At 45.5% G+C, this 12011-nt stretch overlaps 1 long non-coding RNA gene across 5 annotated transcripts in view; it reads left to right on the top strand.

The window, feature by feature from the left end:
* Positions 1–12011, top strand: part of LOC148135057 (uncharacterized) — a 72273-nt gene that overhangs the window by 31232 nt on the left and 29030 nt on the right. The window lies entirely within an intron of this gene.

The raw sequence follows: 12011 nt of genomic DNA, 5'->3' as shown, positions 1-12011 counted from the left end.
GGAGCTGCCAAGGACACAAACCTCTAGAATATCCTCCCTAACCCCCTCTGTCCTCCATTAAGATTGTTGGGCCTCTCCTGAGATATTTGTATCATTGATAGCGACAGGTGAGGTGCCATTATTTTTAAAAAGGTGGGAAGGAGAGGCCATGGAACAAGAGAACAGTGAGCCTGAAGTCAGTGGCAGGCAAGTTGTTGGAAGGGATTCTAAAGGACAGGATAAACGTGTATTCGGAAATGATTAGGGAGAGTTAAAGTGGCTTTGTTTGTGCAAAATCGTGTCTCACTAACTTGAGTGTGTTTTTTTTCTTGAAGAAGTGACAAAGATGATTGATGGCAGCCTGTGAACGTTGTCTCCATGGGAATTGAACAAGGTTCCACAAAGCAGACTGGTTAGCAAGGTTAGATAACATGGAATGCTGGGAGAATGAGCTATTTAGATACAAAACTGGCTTGAAGGTAGGAGACAGAGAGTGGTGATGTAGGGTTGTTTTGTGGACTGGAGGCCTGTGAGCAGCAGTGTGCTGCAGCAATGGATATTGGGGCCTTCAATAAATGACTTGGATGTGAATATATGAGATATGGTCAGAAGGCACTAAAATTGGTGGTGTAGTGGGCAGTGTAGAAAGTTAGTTCAGAATACAACAGGATCTTGTTCAGATGGGCCATTGGAACGAAAAATGGCAGACTGAGTTCAATTTAGATAAATTTGAGCTATTGTATTTTGGAAAGGCAAATCAGGGCAGGACTTCTACACTTAATGGTAAAGTCCTTCGCAGTGTTGCTGAACAAACAGACCATGGAGTTCAGATTCATTGTTCGTTGAAAGTAGAGTCGCAGATAGGCAGACTAGTGAAGGTGGTGTTTGGTATGCTTATATTTATTGGTCGATGCATTGAATACAGAAGCTGGGACATCATATTGTGGCTGGACAGGACATTGATTAAGCCATTTCAGGAATTCTGTTTTAAGTTCAAAATCCCCTGTTCTGGGAAGGATGTTCTGAATCTTGAAAGAATTCAGACAAGATTGACAAAGACTTTGCCAGGGTTGGAGGATTTGGGCTACAGGGAGAGGCTGGGGGTAATTTCCCTGGAGAGTCAAAGACAGAGGTGACTTTATGGAGATTTATAAATCATGAGGGGCATGGATACGGTGAACAGCCAGGGTCTTCCCCCCCCCCCCCCCCCAGGTGAGGTGGGTCCAAAACAAGAGCACATGGGCTTAAGTTGAGAGGGCAAAGATTTAAAAGGGATCTAAGGGGCAACGTTTTCAAGCTGAGTGTGGTGTGTGTGTGGAATGAGCTGCCAGATGAAGTAGTGGAGGCTGATACAATTACAACATTTGAAAGGCATCCATGAATGGGATGGGTTTTGAGGGATAGGGCCCAATAGCTGGCAAATGGGACTCCAGTAGTTTAGGATCCCGAGTTGGCATGAACGAATTGGACCGAAGGTCTGTTTCTGTGCTGTCCATCTCTATGACACTAATAAATTAAGATGTGTTCCTCTTTTGTGGAGAGCTAGCAGAAGCACAGATAATTAAGTTAAGCAGTGATTTGGACCAGGTGCAGATTTGTTTCCAAACAATTAATTTGCAGAGAGAGAGGAATTGTTAGCACGATCACAATTTTTCGTAACTACTTTCAGGTAACTGGCAAATAATGCAGAGTGAAAATGGGAACATTATTTCACTCAGTAAGTTCTGCGCTCCTGGAATAGGCTGAACGGCAGCTGGACACAGATTCAGCAGATGTTCTCAAACAGATTTATAATTTTACTTTTTAAGGAAGGACTTAGTGGGCTTTGGGCAAGTGAGAGGGGAGTTGGGACAGATTTGCAGCATCTCCAGAGGGAGAGAGTACAGTCCCAATGGGCTGAATAGCCCCCAGCCCCTGTGCTCTGTGATACTGCCCCATTCACTGTGAATGATGAACCTCATCACTGGGCAGAGAGAGAGAGGATCCCACCACTTACCTCACAATGGGGCCCGGCTGATTGATCTCAAACAAGTACACTGTTTCGGAAAGCGTCGGAGGTCACCCTCTCAGGGGCATATCGCACTGACAAACAAGGTACTGGTACAGAGACTGGCTCCAATGTAATGTGAGGTATATGAGGTGCCTGGTAATCGATGGTGATAGGAGATTCTCTGGTATAGGGCACAGACTGCCGTTTCTGCAGCTGACAGTGAGACATCAGAATGGGTGGTACCTCCCTGGTGCCAGGGACAAGGATGTCTCGGAGAGGGAGCAGAGTATTCTCAAAAGGGAGTATGATCAGTGGGAGCTCATTGTACATTAGTACCAATGACATCGGAAGAGGAAAGGATGAGGTCCTGACGAGAGAATATAGCAAATTATCCTGGAGGATTAAAAAGTAGGTCTTCGTGGGTAGTAATATCTGGATTACTCTTTGTGCCGCATGCTAGTGAGAGTAGGAACAGCAGGATAGAGCAGATGAATGTGTGGCTAAAGATCTGGTGCAGGGAGAAGGATTGCCATGTTTGGATCATTGGAATCTCTGCTGGGGTAGAATTGACGTGCATAAGAAGGATGGATTGTACCTGAATTGGAAGGTGTCTAATATCCAGGCAGGGAGATTTGCTAGTGCTACTCAGGAGGCATTAAACCAGTGAGGGAGTGGGGGGTAAACCTAAAGAGATAGTGAGAGAAGAGGTATGTCTGAGGCTGGTACAGTTGAGAAGTTAGACAGTCAAGGCAGGCAAGGGCAAGGCACAGAATGAGGAAGGACCGAGCAGTTTCACTGCATTTATTTCAGTGCAAGAGGCCCGACAGGGAAGGCAGATGAGCTGAGGATTTGGTTTTGAACATTGGACTGGGATATCATGAATATTACAGAAACGTGGCTCAGTGATGGATGGGTATAGATGCAATGGGAAGGATAGAAAGAGGGACGAGAGGAGGCAGAATGGCATTTTGGATTAGGGATACCTTTATGGTTGTGCTCAGGGAGGATATTATTGGGAGTATTTCCAGTGAAGTTATTTGGATGGACTGGGAAATAAGAAAGGGATGATCACCTTGTTGTGGTTGTCTGCTTGGGTTTCGTCTGGTTGCTCTGGTTTCCTCCCACAGTCCAAAGATGTGTAGGATGGGTGGGTTATCCAGGCTGAATTGCCCATAGTGTTCAGGGATGTGCTGGCCAGGTGGATTGCTCATTGGAATTGCAACGTTATAGGGGTAGGGTAGAAGGCTCTGATGTTCAGTGTGGATGTGATGGGCTGAATGGCCCGCTTCCACGCTGTCTGGATTCTCTGATAATTCTACTAGCTTTAAAATAGTTACAGAAAATAATAGACCAGATCTAATAGATAGCTTTCTAAATTGGACAATTTCGATGGCACAAGGTAAGAACTTGCAAAATTTGTTTGCGGGAAGTTATTTCCAGGGAAAGGGATGGCTGGAAAGGGGGAACATAAGAACATAAGGAAGAGGAGCAGGAGTAAGCAATCTGGCCCCTCAAGCCTGCTCTGCCATTCAATAAGACCAGGGCTGATCTTTTCATGGCCTCAGCTCCACTTTCCTGCTCTTACTTGTAACCCTTAATTGCTTTCCTGTTCAGAAATCTACCTTTTGCCTTAAACACATTCAAGATGAAAGCCTCAGCTGCTTTACTCAGCAGCAAATTCCACAGATTCACAACCCTTTAGCTGCAGAAGTTCCTCCTGAACTCAGTCCTAAATCTCTCCACATACACCAACCCTCTCAACTCCAGGCCCAAACTAGTGACCCTCATCTGCACTCCCTCCAGTGCCAGTACATCCTTGCAGAAGTAAGGAGACCAAACCTGTACACAGTACTCCAGGTGTGGCCTCACCAGCACCCTATGCATTTTTTTAGAATAAGTGGCATCACGTTTGCAGCTTGCCAATCTGTCGGAACTGTCCCAGAGTCAATCAAATTTTAGTGAATAATCACATGAGCATTTGCTATTTTCCCCCGCCATCTCTGGGATGCATTCTATCAGGGCCAGGAGACCCATCTACCTTTGGGCTCTTAGCTTTTTCAACAGTACCTCTTTACTGAGAATGATTGATTGTTTTGATGTCCACATCTGCCAATGCCTCCATAGGCCTGTGATAATGTGAGTACAGACACAGTATTTTCCTGTTAAGGCCAAGGCTGGTAGGTGTAGAGAATGCTGCATGACTAGAGAAATTGAGGCTCTGGTCAAGAAAATGAAGGAGGGATATGGCAGGTATTGAGAGCTGTGTTTGTGTGACTCCCTAGAGGAGGAAAACTCTCGGGAAACCAGGAGAGCAAAAAGAGGACGTGAGATAGCTTGGGAAATTGGTTTCAGGAGAATCCAAAGAGATTCGACAAATATACTATGGACAAAAGAGTAACCAGGCAGAGAATAGCAACCCTCAAAAATCAGTTAGGCTGTCTATGGAACCGCAGGCAGTGGGAGAGATTCTGTCAGTATTTCACATCAGTTTTTACTGAAAAATGATATGGAAGCTAGAGAGTTTGGAGAAATAAATAGTGATAACTTGGCAATTGTTCATATTACAGTGGAGGAGGTACTGGATGTCTTAAAAAGCAGAAAGGTGGATAAATCCCAGGAATCTGAGCAGGTGTATCCCAGAACTTTGTGGGAAGCCAGGGAAGTGATTGCTGGGCCCCTCGCTGAGATATTTGTATCATCGATTGCCACAGACAGGGTGCTGGAAGATGGGTGCCATTATTTGAGAAAGTTAAAAATCACACACCAGGTTATAGTCAAACAGGTTTAATTGGAAGTGTGCTTCCAATTAAACCGGTTGGACTATAACCTGGTGTTGTGTGATTTCTAACTTTGTACACCCCAGTCCAACACTGGCATCTCCAAATCATTATTTGAGAAAGATAGTAAGGAAAAGCCAGGGAACTATAGACCAGTGAGCCTGAAGTCAGTGGCAGGCAAGTTGTTGGAAGGGATTCTCAGGGACAGAATTTACATGTCATTGGAAAGGCAAGAAAAGATTAGGGATAGTCAGCATGGCTTTGTGCATGGAAGTCATTAACTTGGACTTGAGAAAGACACAAGGTTCCACATAACAGACTGGTTAGCAAGTTCAACACCATAGAATACAGGCGGAACTAGCTATTTGGATACAAAATTGACTGGAAGATCAAAGAGTCATAGATGTACAACACAGAAGCAGAGACCCTTCGGTCCAACCAGTACATGCTGACCAGATATCCCAACGCAATGTAGTCCCACCTGCTTGCACCCGGCTCATATCCTTCCTATTCTATACCCATCAAGATGCCTTATAAATGTTGCATTCGTCCAACCTCCACCACTTCCTCTGGCAGCTCATTCCATACACATACCACCCTCTGTGAAAACGTTGCCCCACAAGTCTCTTTAAAGTCTTTCCCCTCTCACCCTAAACCTATGCCCTCTAGTGCTGGGATCCACCACCCCAGGGAAGAGACTTTGTCTATTTATCCTATCCATGCCCCTCATGATTTTATATACCTCTATAAGCTCACCTCTCAGCTTCGGACGCTCCAGGGAAAATAGCCCCAGTCTATTCAAAATCTATTCAACCCCCAGCTGAGCTCAAATCCTCCAATCCTGGTAACTTTCTTGTAAATCTTTTCTGAACCCTTTCAAGTTTCACAACATCCTTCCGATAGGAAGGAGACCAGGTTTGTACGCAATATTCCAATAGTGACCTCACCAATGCCCTGTACAGCCACAACATGACCTCCCAACTCCTGTACTTAATGTTCTAACCATATGCCGCCTTCACTATCCTATCTACCTGCGGCTCCACTTTCAAGGAGCTATGAACCTGCACTCCAAGGTCTCTTTGTTCAGTAACACTCCTCAGGACCTTACCATTAAGTGTATAAGTCCTGCTAAGATTTGATTTCCCCAAATGCCACTCCTCAGCCCATTCACTCATCTGATCAAGATCCCGTTGTACTCTGAGGTAATTGTTTTCACTGTCCACTACACCTCCAACTTTGGTGTCATCTCACTAACTATGCCTGCTATGTTCACATCCAAGTCATTCATATAAATGACGAAAAGTAGTGGACCCAGCACCGACCCTTGTGGCACTCCACTGGTCACAGGCCTCCAGTCTGAAAATCAACCCTCCACCACCACCCTCTGTCTTCTGCCTTTGAGCGAGTTCTGGATCCCAATTGGCTAGTTCTCCCTGTATTCCATGAGCTCTAACCTTGCTGAGCAGTCAGTGTCTTGGTGAAGGGTGCTTTTAGGACTGGAAGCCTGTGGTGAGCAAAATGCTGTCAGGCTGGGTGCTGGGTCCACTGCTTTTTGTCATTTATATCAATGATTTCCATGTGAATATAGGAGCTATGGTTAGTAGGTTTACAATAGACACCAAAATTTGACGTGCAGTGGACAGTAAAGTTACCTCAGAGTACAATGAGACTCCGATCAAATGGGCTGAGGAGTGGCAGATGAAGTTTAATTTTGATGAATGTGAGGTTCTGCATTTTGGAAAAGCAAATCAGGGCCGGACTTCTACTCTTAATGGGAAGGTCCTGGGCAGTGTTGCTGAACTAAGAGATCTTGGAGTGCAGGTTCATCGTTCCTTGAAAGTGGAATCATAGATAGGCAGGGTAGTGAAGAAGGTGTTTAGTATTCTTGCCTTTATCGGTCAGTGCATTGAGTACAGGAGTTGTGACGTCATTTTGCGGCTGTACAGGACATAGAATTCCAGAAGTGACTGAATCAGCTTTCAGTCCTGGTCTCCCCACTATCGGAACGATATTGTGAAACTTGAAAGGATTCAGAAAATATGTTTCCAGGGTTGAGGGATTGAGCTATAGGGAGAGGCTGAATAGGCTGAGGCTGTTTTCACTGGAGAATCGGATGCTGAGGGGTGACCATAGAGGTTGATAAAATCGTGAGGGGCATGGATAGGGTAAACAGCCAGGGTCTTATTCCTGTTTAGGTGAGTCCAAAACTAGAAAGCACAGGCGTGAGGGAAAAGATTGAAAAGGGATATTAGGGGCAAAGTTTCAAGCTGAACGTGATACGTGTATGGAATAAGCTGCCAGAGAAAGTGTGGAGGTTGGTATAGTTACAACATTTAAAACACATCTCATTGGATATGTGATTGGGAAAGGTTTAGAAGGTTATGGGCCAAGTGCTGGCATATGGGACGAGATTAATTTAGGATATCTGGTTGGCCTGGACAAGTTGGACTGAAGGGTCTGTTTCTGTGCTGTACATCTCTATGGCACTAATAAATTAAAATTAAGATAGGTTTCTCTTTTATGGAGAGTTAGCAGAAGGTCAGACAATTCTCCTTGGAGCTGAGAAGGTGAAGCAGTGATTTCGACCAGGAGTTGATTTGTTTCCAGGGCATTTCATTTACAGAGAGACAGAGTGAGAAATTTTTAACGTCACAATTTTTAGTAACTACTTTCAGGTAACTGGCAAATAATGCAGATTAAAAATGTGAAGATTATTTTACTCACTAAATTCTGAGCATCTGGAACAGTTTGAAAGACAGCTGGATGCAGATTCAGTAGCTATTGTCAAAACAAATTTGAAATTTAACTTTTTTAAGGAAGGATTTGGAGGGCTATGTCCAAATGGAAGTTGAGTTGGGACTGACTGGCACTATCTCCAGAGGGAGAGAGTACAGCCCCAATGGGCGGAATAGCCTCCAGCCCCTGTGCTCTGTGATACTGCCCAATTCACTGTGAATGATGAAGCTCATCCCAGGGCAGAGCCGTAGAGATGTACAGCATGAAAATAAACCCTTTGGTTAAACCAGTCCATGCCAACCAGATATCCCAACCTAATCTAGACCCATTTGCCAACACTTGGCACATATCACTCTATACCTTTCCTATTCATATACCCATCCAGATGCCAAATTTGTATAATTGTAGCAACATCCTCCACTTCCCGACAGAAGATTCCATACACGCACCAACCTCAGTGGGAAAAACAATTGCCCCTCTGATCCATTTTAAATTCTTCCCCTCTCATGTTAAACCTATGCCCTCTCATTCTGGACTCCCCCACCCCAGGGAAACGACCTTGTCTATTTATCCTACCCATGCCCCTCCTGATTTTATAAACCTCTGTGAGGTCACCCCTCAGCCTCTGATGCACCTGGGAGGATCCCACCACTCAGGTCACAATGGGGCCTGGCTGATTGACACAGCTTCAGACCAATAGGAGAGTTGGCGTGATCCTCCTGCCAATGGGAGTGAATGAGGGGTGGGTCCAGCAGGCCAACACATGACCATCAGCTTTGCAGGCGCAGTGTCACTGTGAGGGGGGACTGAATGTGAAGGAGTGGGAGAGACAGCAGAGACAGGGAGAGAGATGGAGTTAGTGTGGACTGGGAGGGTTGATAAACACTGTTTCAGTCTGCTGGACCTGAATTAGATACTCCGGGGAAATTAGAACCAAAAGAACTGCGGAGGCTGTAAATCACACACAACAACTGAAAGTACTGGAAAAGCTCAGCAGATCTGGCAGCATCTGTGAAGAGAAATCGGTTCGCATTTTGGGTTCGGTGACCCATCCTCAGGAGCTGGTGCTACTCGGAAAAAAATGTTGGTTTTTATGCAGAAGGTAGTGGTTAAGGAGTAAATGATAGGGGGGGATAGAGTCCAAAGAGAGAGATAGGAGCAGTTGGACAAAGGAGTGGATAACGATTTGGCTGGGGGGGGGGGGGGTGAATAGCTGTTTATGGGGACTGTTAGTGGCTAAACATAGGTAGTGTGTAATGGCAGGCTATGTAATAACAAGGCCTGGTATGTGGGGTAGGGGGCAAAGACACTAGGACGTGGGAGAGTTCAGACCTAAAATTATTGAATTTGATGTTGAAGCCAGAGGATTGCAGGATCCCCGACTGGGAGGTGAGGTGTTGTTCTTCCAGCTTGCGTTAAAGTGTGGCCTTTTTGCAGCCACAATGTAACTCATCAGTCACCATTTCCACCACTGCCACTCAGATGCTACCAGGTTCCTGTCTCCTCCACTAACAGCTTTCCACTGTCCCACCAGATCGTTATTCACTCCTTTGTCTTTACAAATGTTCCTGTCTCTCTTTGCACTCTGTCCCCACCTATTATTTACTCTTTACCCCTATCTCCTGTAGTCCAAAGATGTGCAGGTTCAGTGAATTGGCCCAGCTAAATTTCCCGTAGTGTTCGTGGATGTGCATTAGTCTGGGGAAATGGAGAGTAATAGGGAGGGGAATGGGTCTGGGTGAAATGAACTTCGGAGGGTGGATGTGTAATTGTTGGGCCGAAGAGCCTGTTTCCACGCTATAGGGATTCTACTTTTCCCAGCTGTTTTCGGTTCTGATGAAGGGTCACAGAACCCGTGATGACCCTTGGTGTTTGCAGGAGGTGGAAAGGGGAGAGTGGCAGCAGAAACCGGATGAGATGTATCAGTGTAGACTGGGAGGGTTTAGTCATACTCTGTGCAGGTTGTTAATCTGAATTAGAAAATCTTGGTCCCACATTTGCAGCAAAGAGGAAAACAGCTGTGGGCCTCAGGCAGTGAGAGGTCCTGGGTTATGGCCGCCATCTTTATTTGGGGTAAGGTACAGCAAGGCGCAGGCACATGTCCTCTTTTTTGGGGGGGTGGGGTGATTTCAAGAGGAGTGTTTACACATCAAACACATACCAAGAGAAGTGTTCGCCTTCACTATTCATCTTGCACTGACTGTGAGCTTTGTTTTGCGAATTCATTTTATAGGATATTAATTGAGAATAATTGAGACTGGGATCTCAAAAACAAGTTTCTACAGTCCACGGAATAATCACGATCTGAATATCATTGGCATTTAACTGTTTGTCAAAAGGTTTGTTCAGTCTGAGAAAATATCACCAATAGTTTTGTCAAGCAAAAAGCAGAAAGATGTTCAAGTTCATGGTCAGATCACCCTTTGGGTATGTGTTCAATTCTTGGCCCTGCAGCTGTGGAAGGAGGTATTGGGCTGAGAGAGAGAGCACAGATTTATCCAAATGCCAGATTTAGTCCCAGTCACCCACTTCATGATGTTAACCTGTAAACCCTCTACTTCCAATTTCCTGCAAGCTTCTCATTGAATTTCCTTGTGGACTCAAATTCCAGCACCATTTCAGGTGGAACATTCCAGATTCTGACAACTGTCTGTTCATCCAGAAACTGCTGAAGTCCATGTTGACTCTAGGGTTGCAAAGGGCTGAACTGAAAGATGAGATGCTGTTCCTGAGCTCCCATTGAGATGCATTAGAACAGTACAGGAGGCCGAGGGCAGTGTAGGTGTGAGCAGACATTGAAAATGACAAGGCTGCACTGAGAGTGCTGCTTGGCTCAATGAGAGTGTTTTGGAGTTGGGTGTAAACAGAGTGAGGTGAGACTGGGAGAAGGTGAAGCTGAAACTCAAGTTTAGTTCAGGCCATTCAGTAATTCACGTGGTCCCAATGGAAACAGCCAATTTCTCAGTGATACCTGCGGAGTATTTAAGTTTTTAAAGTATGGCATATCTGCTGAAGTAAAGTTTTTTTTTTAATTATAATGTACATGTTTGAAGTGAAGGAAGGTTGCGCACTCATTTAAATTTTCTTAATGGGAGTAACGAGATAAATGTAGAGAGATGTTGTGATATGGCACCTCAGACCCGTGGTGTGGTCCTCTTGTACAGTGTGGGAAATAAGGGACGCTTCCAGTGTGCCTGACGGCTATGTGTGCTGCAAGTGTGTTCATCTGCAGTTACTGGGAAACTGCTTTTCAGACCTGGAGCTGTGAGTGGACTCACTGTGGAGAATCTGAGAATGTTATGGACAGCATGTTTAGTGAGTTAGTCACACTGCAGGTGAGGGCTACACAGGCAGAAAGGGAATGGGTGACCATCAGATCAAGGAAAAGGCTCAGAAATGGGGTGCAGGGGTCCCCAGTGGTCATCCCCTTCTCATACAGATACTGTATCCCGCTTGGGATTCTGTAAGGGTGGGAATGGGTGGGGTGGCTTCTCGGGAAATCAGCACCAGCTAGGGTCATGCCACCACAGAGAGCTCCGCTGCAAAGAGCGGGAGGAAAGAGAGGAAACACGGCTATAGTGACAGGGGATTCAATGCTCAGGGTTAGGGCGGGCACTGCTGTGACCATAGACATGAATCCAGGATGGTATGTTACCTCCATAAAGCTAGGATCCGCAATATCATGGAGCGGCTGCAGGACTTTCTGGAGCTGGAAGTTAAACAGCCCATGGTGGTGGAACACACAGATACCAACGACATTGCTAAACAGAGGGATGGAAGAGCTGGAAGTTAAACAGCCCATGGTGGTGGAACACACAGATACCAACGACATTGCTAAACAGATCTAGCCTGAAAGCTAGATATAGGGAGAGCAGAGATGCATTAAAATGTAGATCCTGAAATGTAATAAGGTCAGACTTACTCCCAGTGCCATGTGCTACTGAGAGCAGGAATAAGAGGGTAGATCAGCTGGATGTGTGGCTGGGGAAATGGTGTACCAGAGAAAGGTTCAGATTCTTCAGGCACTGGGACTGTTTCTGGGTGGGTCCTATACCAGCCTGACCGGTTACCCCTGGGCAGAGCTGAGACAAATCTGATGGGGGCTTTTGCAGTTCCATTGGTGAGGTTTTAACTAGTCTTGGCAGGGGGTTGGGAACTAAAGTGTCGGCTTAGATGGGTCAGATTCAGGTCAGGGAATGGGAGGTAGAATATTAGTGATGTAGTCAGCAGCTCAGAAAGCCAAAGAAAAGGAGGATTAAACAAGGATTGAGTCCCTCTTCAGCCATCAGTCCTGCCATCTCAGAAATGTGAGTCAACAAAATATGGAGCTGTATACATGTCTATGTGCTTCAGCAAAATGGTGGAAATCTGCAATAAGAACATAAATTGCTGGACATCCTCAGCAAGTCTGTCAGCATCTGAAATGGTGACAGATGCAGGAAACATTGCAGCCTGGAAGAAATGTTTAGATGATCACACCAAGATGTTACATGGAGTGCCAGAACGTGGGACTAGAATAAATAGGCGTT

This window comes from Chiloscyllium plagiosum, unplaced genomic scaffold, assembly GCF_037043375.1.
Source record: "Chiloscyllium plagiosum isolate Xiang-an unplaced genomic scaffold, Cpla_swu_hap1 HiC_scaffold_51, whole genome shotgun sequence".
Classification (NCBI taxonomy): Eukaryota; Metazoa; Chordata; class Chondrichthyes; order Orectolobiformes; family Hemiscylliidae; genus Chiloscyllium; species Chiloscyllium plagiosum.
Note: the sequence above shows the minus strand (reverse complement) of the source record. Positions and strands in the feature narration are given on the sequence as shown.